Genomic DNA, 16103 nt, shown 5'->3' with positions numbered 1-16103 from the left:
GGGATAGGAAGAGTGACCACATGCCTGTCCCCTTCAGGTCCCACCTGAGCAGGGAAGCCTGTCGCCTGAGAGTGGGAGGCTCTCCCATCCTTGGGAGTAGGAGCCTCCCTCTGGAATTCTGCAACTCCCCGCCATCTCCTGTAAGTATGTACACTGCATTTTCTGATGCTGGATGTTTGGGCCCAGGGGAGCACAGCTTGGCCAGCCATCAGCACAGCAGTCCTGGAGGTGCAGGTTGGGCCCAGGCCAGGGTAGGGTCAGTACTGAGCCATCCTTCTCCAGCTCAGCCAACCCCCGGGCCTCACCTGTGTCCTTCAGTACTGAAGAGCCTCTGCCACTGGGAATACCTACCTGCTCAACCTTTGAGGGACAGTCTCTGCCCTGTCTATCAAGCCCACCCCATTCATTCACCCTGGAGGTAGATATGCTGGGAGATGCCTCCTAAATGAGCTCTGGAGGTGCTGGGCTGGGGACAGGTATGAAGTAGGGGAGGTTTGCCTTCCCTCACTTCTTGCCTCCATCCCCTAGCCCCTAGCAGGTTCAGGCCTGTTCTTCAGGGCTGGGTCCTTGATCTGAACCCCCTTTTCTGTCACCCTTGGTTCAGAATGCCCAAACCCTGCTAAGCTTTTCCAGTGTGACACTTTCTTCATTTGATTTTGGGACTGGCTTATCTTTGTGACAGTGGTGTGCAGGGACACATCTAAGAGGTCTCTCGCTACAGCATCTTTGGGGCCCTGACTCAATGTCTGATCTCTAGTCAGGGAGATGTCAGTAACTGGAATTCTGGAATCTGTGAGGTGATCTGGCAACCAGGTTTACACTGTGTTTCCTAAGGATGATGCTGAAATTTGTTCCAAGTAACCACCCTGGGCCCAGCATCATTCTCTCTCTGCACACTATGGAATCCTGGCATAGCACCTCACTACTATACCCCTCTGCCTCATTTTCTTTCCTTTTCTGGATGACCTCTTATCTCTGACAGTTTCTTTCCTCTTTCTCCTGGCCTGTCTCCTAATACTGAGCATTCCTAAAGTTCTTGCCTCAGCCCTCTGTTCCTCTCACATCTCATACCGTCCGAGAGCCTAGGGCTCTGCCCTACCTCCTGCCTCCAGCCACTCATGGAACTTGAGGCCTGTATGTGCCATATGAATGGACCTCAGGCTCACTAAGGATCATGTCGAAATACTCTGGGCCCCTGCTTCCCCGCCTTGTACCCAGAGTGCTTTTTCTCCCAACTTCTCTCATCATGGCTTCTACTTCTCCTTGCTATTGGCCCCGTACTTTACCCATCCATGCCAATTTTTAGATATTTTCAAGGTTATCAGATTTTATTAAATGAATGAGACCCACATCTTCAGCCTACTTAATTTTCCTTAGCCATAGACTAATTATTTCATCTCCCTGTTTGGAGTGAGGGGAAATCAATAAGCAAGAGAAAATAAAGAGCTGTTCCTGAAGATGCATTATTGTATTGTCCCAAATGTGTAAGAGATCTCTTTCTCTGAAAGAAATGACCAAAGTCCTCTATTCCACTTTCATTTGAATATAATATTTGGGTTCTTTGCCCAGAAGCACTGATATTTAATCTAAAATTATAATAGATTGTGGGGTTGGTAACAAATGTCACAAAACAATATGTGTACTAATTGTTTAATGAGAGGCTAGTTTGTTTTGTAAACCTTCATCTAAAGTATGATAATAAAATTAATAAAATTATAATAGAAAAAGCAACAAACCTATATTTGACATTTTAATATCTCTTAATATAAAGACTCACAGCCTCCAGTCCTCAATATTTATTGAGCATTTGCAGTGTACTAGGCACAATAGAACACACAGAAATCATTGTCCCTATTCTTGAGGCATTTATATGCTAAAAGAAAAAAAATAAACTTTTCCTAATTTGATAGTTTGGTGTTTATTGTAAGGTACTGAGGAAACATTCTGAAGGGTGATCTGTTTTTATAATTTAGCCGTGGTAGAAGTTAGAGAGCAGTGGAAGAGAGAGATTTTCAAGGCAGACATTGAAAGATCATTCAGGATAGGTAGGTGAGGTAGGCAGAATGGTGGCCCCACCAAAGGTATCCATATCCTAGTCCCTGGAGCTCATGAATATATTATCTTACATGGCAAAGGGGAATTATGATGGTGGATGGAGTTAAGATTGCTCTCCATTTCACCTTAGGATGGGGAGCTTATCCTGAATTACCCACCCATGTGAGCTCAATGTAATCACAGGGGCCCCTACAAGTGAAAGGGCTAGAAAACTGGGGTCAGAGTGATGTGGAATGAGAAGGTTCAACCCTCTGTTATTACTTTGAAAGTGGAGAAAGGGGCCATGAGCCAAAGAAGGAGTGTAGCCTCTAGAAGCTGGAAAAGTCATGAAAATGGATTCTCCCTAGGAACTCCAGAACAGAAAGCAGTCCTGCCAACACCTTGATTTTAGCCTAGTGAGACCTGTGTCAGATATCTACAGAAGTCTAAGATAACAAATTTCTGTTTTTTTTTTTTAATTTCATTGTGCTTTAGATGAAAATTTATAGCACAAATTAGTTTCTCATCCAAAATTTATACACAAATTGTTTTGTGACATTGGATGAATTCCCCATAATTTGTCACCACTCCCCCCTCCCCACCCCACCTCCCCGAGTCCATTTGTCCAGTTTTTCTGTCTCTTCCTGTTTTTTCATCTTTGTTTTTGGGTGGGTGCTGCCCATTTGGCCTTGTGTACTTGACTGAACAAAGGACATTCCGCTCATGTGTTATTGTCTTATCTTTGGCTGAAAGGTAGACTTTAGGAGTGGCTTCAGTTTTGAGTTAGCAGTCTATCCAGGGATCATAGTCTTGGGGCTTCCTCCATCTCTGTCAGACCAATAAGTGTGGTGAATCTGAATTTTGTTTTACATTTTTCTCCTTCTCTGTCAAGGACTCTGTATTGTGCCCCCTGTTGGAGTGGTCAGTGGTGGTAGCCGGGCACCAATTCCTGTTGTTTTATGCCACTTACGTGTGTGACAATTTGTTACAGCAACCATAGAAGATGAATACGGTAGATTTACAGGAAGATAAATTCAATCTCATCAACTAAGGAAGGACTTGTTGCTGTAAATAGGATGAGGAAATAGTTTGTGGGAGGCAAGCAAAGGACGCCAGTGTCAGACATTGAGTGAAATTAGCAAGATTGTGTGCCCATTTTCCAAGTACGGGGCCACAAAAGTAGGAGTGGCTGGTGACCAAACAGAAGAAGAGAGAAGGCTGAAAAAGGAAGGTAATATTGTACTCCTGTGAACCAGAAGGAACAAAGATTTAAAATCCAAGAGAAGGTATAAGATAGCAAGAAATTCTTTAAAAACTTGCAATTAATGCTACCCAATGTTCAATGGGTCAAGAACACTGGGGCTTCCTTAAGTTAAAAAATGGATATACCAAGGGTTTATATGGAACACATTACTTTATGCAGGTGGGTCCTCCCTTCCAAATAAAAACTGATTTTTTTGTGCGTGGAATAGTGGGGAATTGGACATAGTTGGAAAAATAATAGTTATATTAGTAGTATTTTTGTTGTTATAATAAACTTTATATTTAAACTTGGTCAATGCACATTCCCTCCCAAGAGAAGAACAAATTTCCAAAAATGTACAATTTTCTTTAGAGACGTTTTTTATTCCAAAGACTAATTTACATGAAAAGGTATACAGAAAGTAGTTGAAAACTCCATTCACAAAATTTATTCCATTTACATCAACTTAATACACATGTTCTTAACAATTGTGCTTGTATTGTTCATGAAAATTTCACAAGACATTAAACAAAGTTAGGTATCATCTCAAGTTGTATCCCTTTTAACTATTTTTACAGCACATGCATGTTAGGCCAGTATTTTAAAAAATTACAAGAGCAAAACGACCTAAAAATTTTTAATTATTTGGCTTTTTGTTTGCTACGTTTGATATATATGAAGTAATTGACTGGCAAAGTATGATGCCATACATGTATAACTTGTATAAAAATTTCACATTCCCCACTGATCATGTCAAGATGAAAACAGATAACTCCCCAATGTTAACTAGCTCTACTCTCTGAATATTAATCATAAAATCTACATGGGAAATATCAACATTCAAATAGAAGTAACATAAATTTGCCATAAATTATAAACAAAAACATATTTGTGAGACAGCATGGATGGCAAAGTGTCTACTGTGTAAATTTTGGAGTGAGGCAGTATGTAGTAAAGAATTAACCTTACCCAAATGGAATTTTGGCCTTTGCCCTTGGCCACAGGGAGGTGACTCTAGGTCCCTGGAATGTCCTGTGTGATTGGAGTGTCTTCTTGTACATGGGGGCTTTGGCCACTGGACAGTTAACAAATGATTGATTTAACAACACAGGGGCTTTGGGCCACATAGCATCAGTTTTTCTTCCAGAGGGAATTGGAGACTGAAAGTATTAGCCTCACCTCTAGGAGGGACTGGAGAAAAGGTCAGTCATATGTGAATGAACCCCAATAAAAACTCTGGACACCAAAGACTTGAGTGAGCTTCCCTGGTTGGCAATACTCCATGCATATTGTCATATACCCTTATGCGGAGATTAACACATAGGGACTCTACCAGAAGAAGACAATGGGAGCTACACCTTTGGTATTTCTCCTGGACTGTCCTTTGTGCTTCTTCCCTTTACTGATTTTAAGCTGTATCATTTCCCTGTAATAAACTGTTACCAGGGGCAGATTATCCAACAGGTAAGGTAAGCACACTGCTTACCTTGCTAACCAGATCGTCTGTAGTGAATAATTTCACATTTTGTTTACCACATAGAAGATTCTGCTTCTAGGTCTGGCTAGCATCTGTCTCTCTCCCAACCCCACAGCACCTTCCTACAGAATCAAAACCTCTTTTCAAATTTACAATCTGTAACAAGGATGGATTACCCAGAAAGCAAGGTAAGCAAGGGCTTACTTGTGCTTACCTTGCTTACTGGGTAATCTAACCCTGTGTCCACTACTGTAAAAATGACATCTGACCACAACGGGGGAGGAGAATCAAGATCAACAGCCCAGAGCTGATTCCAAGGAGGCAGAAATCAAATATACCTCCTCTCTCCAAACTCTTTGCCAATTCTGACACCAGCCATCCTTCCCAGGGCACTACTTCTCTGCTGGGTACAGTAATTTGTTGCAATAGCCACACTGAACTCACAGACCATACTCATAGTTATGGACTTTATTAGGGAAGTAACAGTTTACAATTCAGGTTTAGGAACGCTCAGGATACAGTTCATCAATCAGGACAGCCTCTTCTCAGCCATGCTGCAGGCAGCTCTCTGTCTGGTCCTCAGCCCCTTGGCCCCTTGGCCCCTTGGGCCTCTTGGGTCCGCCTGGCTTCTGCCCTGTTCAGGCAAGTGTTACAAAGCTCTTTTAGCTCTGCTGATAGCTGCCCAGAGGCACCCCACTCTACCAGGTGGCCTGCTTCATGGAGGCACTCAGCTCTCTAGCTCCATGGGTCTTCGAGTCTAGCTCCGCCAAGTGCCCAGGGGCACCCCACTCCGCCAGCAAGCCTCTTGGCCAGAGGTGCTCAGTTTTCTTACTCCATGGGCCAGAAGCTAACTGCGTCATCTCCTGACAGTCTCCTGGTTCTGCTGCCTCTGCTTCTGCCATTTCTCTGCCCCTGCTTCTCACTGTCCTTGTGTTACAGCTCTCTCTCTGTCTCCTGGTCCTAGAAGGTTCTGAGCATATGGATCCTGGGTCCAAAGGATGCACTCTGCTCCCATCTCTTCTTCTTGGTGATAGTCAGGTCCCCCTCTGCTCTGGGATTGGCTCTCTTTTAAGACTAACAGGATGGCAAAATTGACCAATCCCCTCATAAGGGTTCTACACACCTTATTTGCATTGCCCCACCCTGCAGGGTTCCATGGACCTTATTGGCCTCATTAGCAAGCTGTCTAATCCCTTTGGTGGCCTCAAGCACCTTATTTGCATAGTGCCACCCAATTATTGTGTGGGAGTCACAAAGTCTGTGGCTAGAAGGGCCGTATTAAGTAATTCACTGCATCACAGTTACCATGAGTATAACAGACTTCAGTGAGTTCTTTTGGTCTTTCTAGCAAATTATTGAACCTAAAGGCATTTGGGGAACCTCCTCAAACTTGTAACTAATGTAAAAAGTGAGAGAAGTGTTGCTGGGTACTGTTCCCTCTAACTTTGCAGCTGGCCCTAAATTCTATGCCGACAGACAAGAGTTGGAAGCCTGGTTAATGTGGTCCATCTTCTCCTTGTCACAGCTGGAGGTCATCTGACTCCAGAGCAGCTGTTTTCAGCTTCGTCTACTTGGGTAAAGATGTCCACAAACAATTCCCTCAGTAATTGTATTATTAGCATGCTGTCTTGGATCACTCTTATGTATCGAGTTCAGAAATGGCTTCATCAAAAGCTATCTTTGTAAGAGAGCAGGATTTCTCAGGGCAGTTTGGAATCTCCTAATAGAACACACAGACATTAAGGGTCAGATCCAATCTGACACGAGGTATTTTTTTTTTTTTTTTTTTTGCTGATTTCTAAATCTTCCTGGTATTATCTGTTGTGACTGACCTACAATCCCATTCTTGGCATCACCAGCAACAACCTCATCCAAGTAACTAGTAGTCTCCTTTCATTTTCAAGTAGAAGACTTTGCTTTCTGCTTGCAAAAGAACTCTTTCAAAACAGTTGGTACATCATTGTAGATATCTCTTAGTAGCATTTTCTCTTATTATTCTTGAGCCATTTGATGTTTTCTTCTTGGTACCTTCAATTTTGTGGTCGATATTTGAGGCAATCCTCCACAATAATCTGCAAGCTTCTACAGCATTTTTATAAGCAACTGGGAGAAGATTTCACTCCTTATTGGGTAATTCAGCTCCTTGCTCAGTTACAGACTTCATGCACACTGCCACGTCATCATATCATTCAGTCAGCTTCCCTAGTATAGCCTTTGCACCAGCTCATTTTTATCCATGACTGCATGTTCGATGTCTGCAGTAGGTGGCAGTGGATGGACAGAGTTTTTGTGGGGTGGCAATGAAGAGGCCGAGACTCTGTCACTGAGAGTCACTCAGGAGTTACTTTTGATGCCTTGCCTCCCTTCTCTTGCTCAGCCAATTACCCACCGTGTCAGCTAGCTCCATGGTACTTTTCTCCTGTTGTCACTACCCCATTTAGTCCTCAGCTGATTACATCACCTACCCATGCCTGGTCCTTGTGGTTGAGGGAAAATATCATCAAAGACTTATGCCTGGGGAAGCTGGTGGGTTCTCAGTCCTTGGCTCCCTCCATTTGCATGATCATAGCAGGAGCTGGCCTACAGGGGTGCAGTGGGGGCTCCCCACTGATACTCTGAGTATCACCCCCTAGGAGCTGGGCCTGGGGCTCCTTGGGTCTATCTACTCTCTGGAAGTGGAGCCTCAAACCACCAGCCTCCCCACAGAAGGGCTCTGCTGCCTCCTACTTTGGGACAATGGGAGCACACCACCCTGGAGAAACCCTTTGCTTCTCACCACCTCTCCTGATGGAGACTCACCTGGGGCAGAAAAAAATTCCAAAGAGCTGTTAACCTGTAACCTGGAACTCACCGCTCCTGGGGTTTGGAGGACATAACCAATTTTTGCTTTGTTTTGAAACCAAAAAACCTTGATTTTTTAAACTTATTTTCATTGTGGCAAAATATACATACATAATATTTGCCATTATAATCATTTTAAATGTATAATTCAGAGGTATTCATTACACTCACAATATTGTGCAACCATCACCACTATTTTCAAATTTTTTTATCACCCCAAGCAGAAACTCTGTACTCATTAAGTAATAATATCTCCCCATTCCACCAGTCCCTGGTAACCTTTAATTCACTTTCTCTATGACTAGAACATGCCTATTGTAGATACTTCATAAGTGGAATCATACAATATTTGTCTTTTTTTGGTCTGGTTTATATCACTTGTTGTTAGACGCAGTTGAGTCTGTTCCAACTCATAGCGACCCGGTGTACAACAGAAGGAAACATCTTGTCAAGGGTCTTTCTGTTTCTCCCTGACCCTCCACTTTACAAGGCATGATGTCCTTCTCCAGGGACTGGTCTCTTCTAATAACATGTCTAAAGTATGTGATATGAAGTCTCACCATCCTCGCTTCTAAGGAGCATTCTCGCTATACTTCTTTTATATCACTTAGCATGTTTTCAAGCTTCATCCATATTGTAGCATGTATCAGAACTTTATTCCTTTTTATGGCTGAAGAATATCTTATTGTATGTATATGCCTTTTTTTTTTTTAATCCTTTCATCTGTATAAGGACACTTATATCACTCTTTTGGCTATTGGAAATAATTCTGCTAAAAACATGGATTTTATAGCATCTGTTTGCAAGTATCTGTTTGAGTCCCTGTTTTCAGTTTGTTTGGGTATATACTTAGAAGGAATTACTGGTCCATATTATTATTCTATATATAAGTTTTGGGGAACCACCAAACTTTTTCAAAGCAGCTAGACCTTTTTACAATCCCACCAACAATAGATGAGGGTTCCAGTTTCTCAACATACTAGCCAATATGAGTTATTTTCCTTTTCCTTTTTTTTTTTTTTGCATTATAACCATCCTAGTAGTTGTGAACTCATATCTTATTGTGGTTTTGATTTGCATTTCCATAATGACTAATGCCTGTGTATTCCATCTGGTGAGGTTCAAGTGTATAGTCGCCATTTATGTTGTTGAAAAAAAGCATTTACAGTGAAGAAGTCGTTGCTCTTGCAAAATTCACCAGGGCCGTATTTTCCAACTACCAGTCCTTCTTCTTTGTTTCCAACTTTCCCATTTCAATCACCAGTAATTATTAATGCATCTTGATTGCATGTTTGATCAGTTTCAAACTACAGAAGTTGGTAAAAGTCTTCAATTTTTTCAATTAGTGGTAGGTGTGTAAATCTGAATTATAGTGATATTAGCTGGTCTTCCTTGTAGGTGTGTGATATTACCCTATCACTGACAGTGTTGTACTTCAGGATAGGTCTTGAAATGTCCTTTTTTGATGATAAATGCAATGCCATGCCTCTTCAATTTTACCCAGAATTAGGAAACCAAAAGGGAAGAACATGCTCGGCATTTCTCGAGCTGAAAGAATTGAAGAAAATATTCAAGCTTCGCGGGACAGTATTGAAGGATTCTACAGGGAAAATATTAAACAACACAGGAAGCGTCAAAAGAAGATGGAAGGAATACAGAGTCACTGTACCAAAAAGAATCAGTTGCTGTTCAACCATTTCAGGAATATGACCAAGAACTGATGGTACTGAAGGAAGAAGTCTAAGCTGCACCAAAAGCATTGGTGAAATACAAGGCCCCAGGAGTTGCAGGAATACCAATTGAGATGTTTCAACAAACCAGATGCAGTACTGGAGGTGTTCACTCACCTATGTCAAGAAATTTGGAAGACAGCTACCTTATCAATAGACTGGAAGAGATCCATATTTGAACTCGTTCCAAAGAAAGGCAGTCCGACAGAATGCGGAAATTATTGAACAATATCATTAATATCATAGGCAAGTAAAATTTTGCTGAAGATCATTCAAAAGTGGTTGCAGCAGTACATCAACAGTGAACTGCCAGAAATTCAAGCTGAATTCAGAAGCAGACGTGGAATAAGAGATATCATTGCTGATGTCAGATGAGCCTTGGCTGAGAGCAGAGAATACCAGAAAAATGTTTACCTGTATTTTATTGACTATGCCAAGGCATTCGACTGTGTGGATCATAACAAATTATGGATAACATTGTGAAGAATGGAATTTCAGAACACTTAATTGTGCTAATGAGGAACCTGTACATAGATCAAGAGGCAGTCGTTTGAACAGAACAAGCAGATACTGCGTGGTTTAAAGTCAAGAAAGATGAGTGTCAGGTTGTATCTTTTCACCATTCTCAATCTGTATGCCGAGCAAATAATCTGAGAAGCAGGACTATATGAAGAAGAACGTGGTATCAGGATTGGAGGAAGACTCATTAACAACCTGCAACGTGGAGATGACACAACTCTCCTTGCAGAAAGCGAAGAGGACTTGAAGAACTTACTGATGAAGATCAAAGACTATAGCTTTCAGTAGGGATTACACCTCAACACAAAGAAAACGAAGATGCTCACAACTGGACAAATAAGCAACATCATGATAACTGGAGAAAATATTGAAGTTAAGATTTTCATCTTACATGAATCTGCAATCAGCGCCCATGGAAGCAGCAATCAAGAAATCAAAGATGCACTGCATTGAGAAAATCTGCTGCAAAAGATCTCTTTAAAGTGTTAGAAAGCAAAGATGTCACTTTAAAGACTACAGTGTGCCTGACTCAAGCCATTGTGTTTTTAATTGCCTCGTATGCATGTGAGAGCTGGACAAAGAATTGATGCATTTGGATTGTGATGTTGGAGAATAATGTTCTGCCAGAAGAACGAACAAGTTTGCCTTGGAAGAAGTACAAACAGAATGCTCCTTAGAAGCAAGGATGGTGAGGCTTCATCTCACATACTTTGGACACATTGTCAGAAGGGACCAGTCCTTGGAGATGGGCATTATGCTTGGTAAAGTAGACGGTTGTTGAAAAAGGAAGACCCTGGATGGGATGGATTGACGCAACGGCTGGAACGATGAGCTCAAACACAGCAACGATTATGAGGATGGTGCAGGACTGGGAAGTGTTTGGTTCTGTTTGTTTCTGTCGAATCGACTTGGCAGCACCCAGCAACAACAACCATGTTATTGACTAATGTTATTGAACATCTTTTCATGTGATTATTGGCCATTTGTGTATCTTCTTTGGAGAAATGTCTGTTCAAGTCCTTTGCTCATTTTTTAATTGGGTTGTTTGTCTTCTTGTTCAGTTGTATGAGTTCTTTACATATTTTGGATATTAAACCCTTATCAGATATATGATTTGGAAATACTTTCTCCCATTTTATGTGTTGTATTTTCACCTTCTTCATAGTAATACAGAGGTCCCCAGGCTGCAGAAAATTCCACTGCAGCTTGCTTGGATAGCTCCGAAATCTGCAGCAGAATTGCAATTCCTTTGCTGGCCTGCCCTGTGAAAATGCTGGCATCTGCGTGGTATGTTTAAGAATGTTGCTAACGTAACTTGTATGAACTCCCTCCTTGTAAACCGCTTAAAAGTACTTTTTTTTTCCCTCACCCTCTAGAAGCAATCTTAGCAGCAACAGCCCCAATTGCTTCCTTAAAGGCCCCTTTACACTCTCCCAGCTTGGTCTCTTATTTATTGGCTGATTTACAAGTCACAGAGCAAAACCGTGGGTTTCCACCCGGTAACAATAGCGTCATTTGACGCACAAAAGTTCTTAATTTTAATTCTTCTGTTTTTCTTTTGTTGCCTGTGCTTTTGGTGTCATTTTAAACAAACCTTTGCCAAATCCAAGATTATGCAGATTTACCTCTATATTTTCTTCTAAGGTTTTGTGGTTTTAGCTCATAAATTTGATCCAGTTTGAATTAATTTTTTATATGGTATAAGGTAAGTGTTCGAACTTCATTCTTTTGCATGTAGATATTGTTTTCTTTTCTGGCACCATTTGTTGAAGAGACTATTCTTTTCCTATTGAGTGGTTGGCACTATTGTCAAAAATCAATTAACCATATATGTGAAGTTTTACCCTAGTGGCATACTGGTTAAAAGTTTGGCTGCTAAACAAAAGGTTGGCAGTTCGAATCCACTAGGCACTCCTTGGAAACCCTATAGGGTAGTTCTATTCTGTCCTACAAGGCCGCTATTGAAACAGGTTGCTCAGCCATATCTTGAACAGAACCTGTGCCATTTTTCCTTTCCCTAGCTTGTCTCCAACTATGATTTTGCTGTTAACTCCCCTAAAAGTTAAATGTTAACTAATGTTTCCCCTAGGACCTTGAAAAACGAGTGATATCAATCCAAGCCTGTCAAACAGGACAAAGGATGGCGCCAGCCACCCCCTGGGATGATGGGATAACGGCAAGAAAAAAATCAACATGTTTGAAATATGACAACCGAAACCAGAGTATGGACGTTCCACAAGTTCCTAAAACCCATGTTCCCCTTTCTCTATAAAACCCCAGCTGGACTGCAGTTCCTCCAGACAGACAGCTTTAAGAGAAGATCATTACCCTCTGTCTCCATATACCGGTATATATAATAAAGCTCTTGCTACCCACCTCACCCTTCTCAAGAATTGGCTGTTTGCAGCAGGCAGCTCTAACTCGCAAAACTGTGATAAGACTATGAGTTGGAATTGACTTGGTGGCAATGGGTTTGTTTGTTTGTTTGTTTTTAGGTTTTACTTCTGGGCTTTTCATTCTGTTCCACTGGTCTGCATGTCTATCCTTATCCAGTACCAAACTCTTTTGATTTCTGTATATTTTAACTAAGTTTTGAAATTAGAAGTGTGAGTTCTCCAGCTTTGTTTTTCTTTTTCAGGATTATATTGGTTATTCTGGATCCCTTGAAATTCCATATGAGTTTTACAATGCGTTTTCCTATTTCCACAAAAAATAGGAACTTTTTGTTGTTGGAACTTGATAGGGATTACACTGGATGTGTTTATTGCTTTGGGTAGTGTGATGGTTAATTTTGTGTCGATTTGGCTAGGCTAAAGTTCCTGTGATTTGGTCAAATGCTAGACTAGTTGCTGCTCCATAATGTAATCTAATGCAATGTAGTTTAATCAACTTCCATAATCTAATACAGTCCCATCCGGTCAATCCATCAATCAGTTGAAAAAGGGAGTTTCCTTAGGGGGTATTCTGCATGCAGACTATAAATAGATATTTTGGCAGAACTCACTCTCTCTCTACACTCTGTGCTTTTTCCATCACCTGACCTACAGATCTTGTTATGCAAGCCTGCAAGAGCCTCCCGCCTGCCACTTGACCTATGGATTTTGGATTTGCCACCCCTTCCCCCTAATCCTGTGAGCCAGCAGGAGTCTCCATTTTTACCTGAACTATATGAGTCAGAATCGACTTGGTGGCAAAAGTTTTGGTTTTTGGATGGGATTTTGGACTTGCCAATCCCCACAATCGTGTGAGCCAAACCCTTGAAGCAAATCCCTCTCTGTGTGTGTATGTATATGCTGACTAGACAGGTAGTATTAAGTCTTCCAATCCACGAACATGGGATGGCTTTCCATTTATCTAGGTCTACTTTGATTTCTTTCAGCAACATTTTATACTTTTCACTGTACAAATCTGGTGCTGCCTTGGTTAAATTTATCACTAAGTATTTGATTATTTTGGTGCTGTTGTGAATGGAGGAAACCATGGTGGTGAAGTGGTTAAGTGCTATAGCTGCTAATGAAAAAGTTGGCAGTTTGAACCCACCAGGTGCTCCTTGGAAACTCTATGGGGCAGTTCTACTCTGTCCTATAGGGTTGCTATGAGTCAGAATTGACTCGATGACAACGGGTTTGGTTTTTATTGTGGATGGAGATGTTTTCTTAATTTCCTCTTTGGATCTTTCATTGCTGTTGTTGTTAAGTGCCATCAAGTCTGTTCCTACTTATAGTAATCCTATGTGCAACAGAACGAAACACTGACCAATATGTGCCATCTTCACAATCATTGCTATGTTTGAGCCCATTGTTGTAGCCACTATGTCAATCCATCTCATCAAGGGTCTTCCTCTTTTTCGCTGACCTTCTACCTTACCAAGCATGATGTCCTTCTCCAGGGACTGGTCCTTCCTGATAACATGCCCAAAGTACTTGAGGTAAAGTCTCTCCATCCTCACTCCAAGCAGCACTCTGGCTGTATTTCTTCCAAGACAGACTTATTCGTTCTTACAGTCCATGGTATATTCAGTATTCTTCGCCAGCACCATAGTTCAAATGCATCAATTCTTCTTTGGTCTTTCTTATCCATTGTCTAGCTTTCGCATGCATAAGAGGCATTTGAAATATCACGGCTTGGGTCAGGCGCACTTTAGTCTTCAAAGCAACAGCTTTGCTTTTTAATCTTTTAAAGAGGTCTTCTGCAGCAGATTTGCCCATCATTTGACTTCTTGGCTGCTGCTTCCATGGTCATTGATTGTGAATCCAAGTAAAACGAAATCCTTGACAACTTCAATCTTATCATGATATTGCTTATTGGTCCACTTGTGAGGATTTCTGTTTTCTTTATGTTGAGATGTAATCCATACTGAAGGCTGTGGTCTTTGATCTTTATCAATAAGTGCTTCAAGTCCTCTTTGCTCTCAGCAAGTAAGATTGTGTCATCTGCATATAGCAGGTTATTAGTAAGTTTTCCACCAATACTGATGCCACAGTCTTCCTCATATGGTGCAGCTTCTCAGGTTATCTGCTCAGCATACAATTTGAATAAGTATGGTGAAATGAATACAACCCGATGCACACCTTTCCTGATTTTAAACCACACAGTATTCCCTTGTTCTGTTCAAATGACTGCCTCTTGTTCTAAGCACAGGTTCCTCATAAGCACAATTAAGTGTTTTGACCATTCTTCCCAGTGTTATCCATAATTTGTTATGATCCACACTGTTGAATGTCTTTTCATAGTCAATAAAACACAGGTAAACATCTTTCTGGTACTCTCTGCTTTCAGCCAGGAACAAAGTGGGAACAGCATTCGCTCTACTCCCCCTGCCAGAGTTAATTACTCTCTACATTATGGATCCTCTGATCAGCATTTTCATCATCAAATTCTTTCTTGAACACAATATTTAATGTCTTATATACTCCAGCATGACGAAGGGCATAGTTTATTTAAGTAATCCTACATTGTTGGATGCTGAAAGTGTTTCCTAATTTTATTGGTATAAATAACATCTTGGTAAAGATTTCTATAAATAGTTCCTGTTCTCAGCGATGTTATGTAAGTAAAATAAAAGAATTGGATTAAAGACTGCATTTGTTTAAGGCAAGGTAAGATTTTTGAGGAGGAGAGGGACTCGTGTTGCAGGCCTTATTCTCTTCCCAGTATTTAAGGGGTCAAATTCTGATTCCTTCAGGAACACTCCCAACCCAAACTCACCCGAAATCCTGCCTCTGCTGACCTAAGCTTTGTCATCTATTTCAAATCCTGCATGTAGTGTCCTTTCTCCTGTATTTTCCAGGGAAGCCTCTTGAAAGCTGGGTGTACTGGGGATCAAGGGGGATGGGGTGAGAGTGGGAGAAGAGGCTGACCTTTTGGAGCAGAGTGTGGAGTCTGCCCACTGACATGTTGTATGAGGCAGCCTCACCTCCTCCCCCAGTCCTGCCCTGGGCATTCACCCCTGGGTGAGGGTTGGAGTTCTCCAGGTCAGAGGGTCAACTTTGCCCCTGAGCAGATGTTGCCTGAGAATTGATGCAGGGGTTTTTAAGATCTGTCCCTGATATCAAATATAGGCCCATTCTGTAAATTCGTAAGTGCTTCTTTAGTAACCGGGGTATGGAAAGTAAAGATTTGTATTTTTACTTTTTCTCATTTCTTTCCTCCTCCATTTCCTCTCTTTTTTTGTCTTCTTTTTCTTCCTTTCTTTCTCTCATCCCACTATTCTCTTCCTGTCTTTGTCTCTCCCTCTTCCCCCAAGAGATATTTCCTAAGGACTCACCACATTTTCTCAGACTGTCTATGCATTTAGCAAACACAGTTGATGGCCTGTGGTGTGCCAGGCACTAGGAGTAGAAAGGTGAGGAGGGACCATCCCTGCCCTCCAAATCTCGACCTATGTGTAAACCCTGACAGCCTGCAGCCACCAGGTCCTTATTTCTTCTCCACCCCTTTCCCTTTTAGCCCACAGGATGTGGTTGTTGACTCAATCAGTAAACATAATTTGAATGTAAATTCACTATACATGGGTCTAACCTGAAATCCATCTCAGGGCCTCTCTCTAATTTCCCACTATTCCCAGGTCTCTGGGGCCTGGTGAGTAACACTGGCGTCTCCATGCCCTCAGCACCCATTGTGTGGCTGACCAAACAGGACTTTGTGAAAATACCAGACATAAACCTGCCTGGGGTGTTCAAGGTGACCCTGAGCCTGTTGCCTCTAGTGAGGAAGGTGAGGGGCCCCATGGTCAAAGTCTCCAGCGTCCCTGGCAGCA

The 16103-nt window shown here is 41.7% G+C and overlaps 1 pseudogene; it reads right to left on the bottom strand.

Moving 5' to 3' along the window:
* Nucleotides 1-6311: 6311 nt before the first annotated feature.
* On the bottom strand, nt 6312-7599 carry LOC100658929 (14-3-3 protein zeta/delta-like; annotated as a pseudogene).
* Nucleotides 7600-16103: the final 8504 nt, after the last annotated feature.

Source organism: Loxodonta africana, chromosome 4 (assembly GCF_030014295.1).
Source record: "Loxodonta africana isolate mLoxAfr1 chromosome 4, mLoxAfr1.hap2, whole genome shotgun sequence".
Classification (NCBI taxonomy): Eukaryota; Metazoa; Chordata; class Mammalia; order Proboscidea; family Elephantidae; genus Loxodonta; species Loxodonta africana.
This window is presented reverse-complemented; position numbering and strand designations above follow the sequence as displayed.